Raw genomic sequence first — 5,280 nt, forward strand, 5'->3', positions numbered from 1 at the left:
GTTGTCCGTCCCCCAGGGAGGTCACATATAGTTCCTTGTAATCGGTTCCCTCTTTCCTACCCACTCTCCCTCTACTCTCCCTGTATCGCCACTCACACCACTGGTCCTGTAGGGATCATCCACCCTGGATTCCCTGTATTTCCAGTTCCTATCTGTACCAGTGTACATCCTCTCTGACCAACTAATTCTTTGGATCTACATACTATTGGCAAAGACTCATTTAGGCTGTGACTTTGTTAAGATAATTGCTACTTTTACAAACATGACCACAAATCGTCAATGACTAGTTTTGGGTCTCTACCTTTTTATTCAGGCCAAGGTATGTAATCCAAAAATAAAATAATAATAAAGAATCTCTAGATATGCATATTTGTCATGAAGGAGGCTTTATTGGCTATACAGGACAAATGAGATAAAGTACTTGACCCAACAGCAAAACGCAAACTCACTGCCATGCAGTGATTTTGATTCATAGCAACCCTATAGGACAGAGTAGAACTGCCCCTATGGGTTTCCAAAGCTATAAATCCTTATGGGAGCAGAAAACTTTATTTTCCTCTTGCAGAATAGCTGATGAATTCAAACTGCTGACCCTGTGGTTATCAGCCCCACACATAACCCACCATGCTACCAGGTCTTCTTGAAGTACTTGACCAGCAAGGTTATATAAATTATTGGAACTGGTATTGCTCCTTCCTCTAAACCAGTGCCGTAAAAACTTTGCATGTGTAAGAATCATCTAAATAGCTTATTAAAGTACACATTTCTGGTCCTACCTCCCGAAGTTTTGACTCAGTCTGGAGTGTTGTTGTTGGATGCCGTTCAATTGGTTCTGTGTTTTACAACAGGATTGAACACTGATTGGTCTGGCCCTAGCCTCACAATTGCTATTCTCTTTGGACCCATTGTGGCAGCCTGGAGAGGGCCTGAGAATTTTCATTTTGACAGATTGCAGGTAAACTGATACTATCTACACACCATACTTTAAGTAGCAATATCGCTGGTTAGCTTCTGTACTTTCACTGCATTTGGTCCAATATTATTATTGTTTCTTTTAGTGATTCTTAGTTGGTATTCTTGGAAATAAATGCCATAGACCTTTTACTCATAAACATACACATTCAAATACAATTTTGCACACAATTTCAGGAGTTCAAAGTACATCGATGCACCACAGGTTTATCTGTTAAATAAATAAATAAAATTTGAGTGCACATTATTAAAAGGTAAGAACAAGGCCAGATGTTACTGCAAAAGAAAAACAAAACCAAATAAAAAGTAGGAAATGGTCGTATCCTGATAGATGTTAAGCTTTGTGGGGAAGATAATTATTAGCTACTGTATATACTTGTGTATAAGCTGAGTTTTCCAGAACATTTTTAATGCAGTTTTTGTGGTAAAATTAGGTGCCCCAGCTGATAATCAGGTTGGCTTATGCTTGAGTATATATGGTATTTTAGCGATTAGTTAAATATAATTTTGATAAATAAAAAGGGTCGTATAGGGCTGCTTTTAGTGGCCACTGAGTTGATTCCTACTCACAATGTGCTACGTTCAACAAACTGAAACACTGCTGGCTCCCGCGTCCTTCCTCAGCATCAAAGGAGCTTTATAGCAGTCCATCTCACTCAGGTTCCCCTGTTGTAAAGGCAGGCTGCCATTCTCAGTAGCTTGACATGTGCTTTTCCAAATGTAATCTTCTTCTGTTTTATGATCAGGTGAAAGGGGAGTTTCCCTGAGAGGGTGGCTTAACTCCATATGAATGCATGTTCCAGCAGTTTGATTTGTCTTTTGACACTGCACTTTTCTTATCATCTGACATCTGTTCTTGAGCTATAAGCCTGTAGGCATCTCTAACTTGCTGCTGATCAACAGATCTCAGATTTGCCAACCCCTACAACTTTCATCCACCACTTGTCTGTTAGTTTGCCATACTATGGTGACTTGTGTGTTGATGTGAAGCTGGAAGCTATGTCAACTAGTATTTCAAATGCCAGCAGGGTCACCCAAAGTGGACAGGTTTCAGTGGAGCTTCCAGACTAAGAACAGACTATAAACAAGGAATTGGCTGTACACTTTGGAAGAAGTAGCCACTGAACCTTATACGTCACATGAAAACATTGTCAGATACTGAAACCTAATGAATGGAAACAGATCATTGTCAGAGATAATGCTCAAAGATGGGCCCCTTGGATAAGAAGCCACTGGAAATGTGACTGAAGAGCTGCTGCTTTCTCGGTCTGTCTAAATAAGATAGGCGGATCAACAATCTGGAGGAGAAAAAAACATGACTGACAGTTCCGAGGGGACATGGGAGAGAGAGAGGTGGGAGGAAAGGAAGTGGTGTTAACAAACCCAGGAACAAGGGAACAACAAGTGATCCAAATCAGTGGTGAGGAAGGTGTAGGAGGCCTGGTAGGCTGTGATCAAGGGTAATGTAACCTAGAGGAATGATTGAAACCCAAACGAACATAGAGCATGATAGTGGGTCAAGAGGAAAGTCAAAGAAAATAGAGGAAAGAGCTAGGAGGCAAAGGGCATTTATAGATTTATTTATATAAATAAAGGCATGTACATATGTAAATATATTTATATATGAGGATGGGGAAATAGATCTATGCGCATATATTTATAGGTTTTGTATTGAGGTAGCAGTTGGACATTGGGCCTCCACTCAAGTATTCCCTTAATGCAAGAATACTTTGTTCTATTAAACTGGCATTCTATAATGCTCACCTTCCCAACACAATCGCTGAAGACAAAGTGGGTGAATAAGCAAATATGGCGAAGAAAGCTGATGGTGCCTGGCTATCAAAAGATATAGTGTCTGGGGTCTTAAAGGCTTGAAGATAAGCAAGCGGCCATCTAGCTCAGAAGCAACAAAGCCCACATGGAAGAAGCACACCAGCCTGCGCGATCATGAGGTGCCGAAGGGATCAGGTATCAGACATCATCAGACCAAAAAAATCATATCATTGTGAATGAGGGGGGATTGTGGAGTGGAGACCCAAAACCCATTGGTAGGCCACTGGACATCTCCTCTCGGGGAGGAGACGAGCCAGCCAGGGTGTGGTGTAGCAAAGATGAAACATACAACTTTCCTCTAGTTCTTAAATGGTTCCTCCCCCACACTATCATGATCCCAATTCTACCTTACAAATCTGGCTAGACCAGAGGATGTACACTGGTACAGATAGGAATTAGAAACACAGAGAATCCAGGGCAGATGATCCCTTCAGGACCAGTGGTGAGAGTGTTGATACTGGGAGGGTAGAAGGAGGGTGGGTTGGAAAGGGGGAACCAATTAAAAGGATCTACATATAACCTCCTCCTTGGGGGATGGACAACAGAAAAGTGGGTGAAGGGAGACATCAGACAGTGCAAGACATGACAAAATAATAATTTATAAATTATCAAGGGTTCATGAGGGAAGAGGGAGTGGTGAGGGAGGGGAAAAATGAGGAGCTGATAGCAGGGGTTTAAGTGGAGAGCAAATGTTTTGAGAATGATGAGGCCAATGAATGTACAAGTGTACTTTACACAATTGATGTATGTGTGGATTGTGATAAGAGTTGTATGAGCCCCATCTAAGTATTGCCTCCTCCCTGGGGGAGGAACAGCAGAGAAGAGGGCGGTGGGGGAGGAATGTCGGACAGTGTAACTTATGACAAAACTATAATAAGTTAAGAATTATGAAGGGTTCTTGGGGGAGGTGGGCGGAGGGAGAAGGGGGAAAACGAGCAACTAATATTAGGGGCTAAAGTGGAAGGCAAATGTCTTGAGAATGATGAGGGCAACAAATGTGCATATGTGCTTGACACAAGGATGTATGTATGGATTGGGATAAGAATTGTTCGAGCCCCCAATAAAATAAAAAACAATTAAAATAAATAAATAAATAAAATAAACATCACTGTAACTTAAAAAAAAAGTTGTATGAGCCCCTAATAAAATGATTTAAAAAAAAAGAGCTGCTGCTTTCTCAAAGTAGTCACCATGGTGACATGAAAGTAGTCAAGGTTGTGGGTCTGGAACCTACGGGCTCTTCATTCACTGATAGGGCATGGCTCAAGGTAAGGAGAAACAGCCGCAAACATTTACTAATGATAACAACTTGGAATGTATGAAGTATGAATCTAGGAAACTGGAAGTTGTCAAAATGAAATGGAACACATAAAGATCAATAGCCTAGACATTAATGAACTGAAATGGACTGTCACTGGCCATTTGGAATCAGGAAATCATATAGTTTCCTATGCCAGGAATGACACATCATGAGGAATAGCATTGCATTCATTGTTAAAAAGATATTTCAAGATGTGTCTTGAAGTACAATGCTGTCTTTGATAGGAAAGTATCTAAACACCTTTAGGGAAGTCCAATAAACAACTATTATTCAGATTTATGCACCACCAACGAAAGCTAGTGATGAAGAAATTGAAGAATTCTACCAAAGTCTTCAGTCTGAAATTGAGCAAACAAACAATCAAGATGAATCAATAATTATTGGTGGCTGGAATGCATAAGTTGGAAGCAAAGAGAAATGACGTTGGCTATCACATGATAGAATTTTTCAAAACCAACAATTTGTTCATAGCAAATACCTTTTTTCAACAACACAAAACTTCCCAGAGAAAATACACAGAAATCAAATTGACTACATCTGTGGGAAGAGATGCTGGAGAATTTCAACATCAGCAGTTAAAACAAGGCCAGGGAATGACTATGGAGCAGATTATCAATTATGCATAGGTAAATTCAGGTTGAAGTTGAAGAAAATGAAAAGTCCAAGAGAGTAAAAAACACGACCTTGAGTCAATTCCATGTGAATTTTGAGACCATCTGAAGAACAGATCTGCTGCATTGAACACTAATGCCAGAAAACCTGATGAGTTGTGGAAGGACATCAAGACCAATATTCATGAAGAAAGTAAACGGTCACTAAAAAGACAGCAAAGAAAGAAAAGATTAGCATGAATGTCAGAAGATATTCTGAAACTTGCTCTTAATTGTAGAGTAGCTAAGGCAAATACTTCCACAGTAGCTAAAGAAGAAATGAGGAAGTCAAAGAAGTAAATAGAAAATATCAAAGTGGGGGGGCTGGCCCCAATCCCAAATACTAAGTGGACACCTGCCTCTCCCCCCAGGAGAATTTACTGCAAAAGACGGCATTGAATCTGCAGCTTTGGGAGAGGGACATAGCTGATCAGAGCACACGGAAGCAGATGAAGGGGGGAGGAAGAGAGAGTGGAGCACACCCTGGCCCACCAGGCCTTGAGG

The 5,280-nt window shown here is 40.7% G+C and overlaps 1 protein-coding gene across 3 annotated transcripts in view; it reads right to left on the reverse strand.

Annotated features, from left to right (window-relative positions):
* BOLL (boule homolog, RNA binding protein) overlaps nt 1–5,280 on the reverse strand; it is a 69,841-nt gene that overhangs the window by 50,500 nt on the left and 14,061 nt on the right. The gene's annotated exons all lie outside the window — the stretch shown is intronic.

This window comes from Echinops telfairi, unplaced genomic scaffold, assembly GCF_000313985.2.
Source record: "Echinops telfairi isolate 266 unplaced genomic scaffold, ASM31398v2 ScPeMD7_3;HRSCAF=10, whole genome shotgun sequence".
Classification (NCBI taxonomy): Eukaryota; Metazoa; Chordata; class Mammalia; order Afrosoricida; family Tenrecidae; genus Echinops; species Echinops telfairi.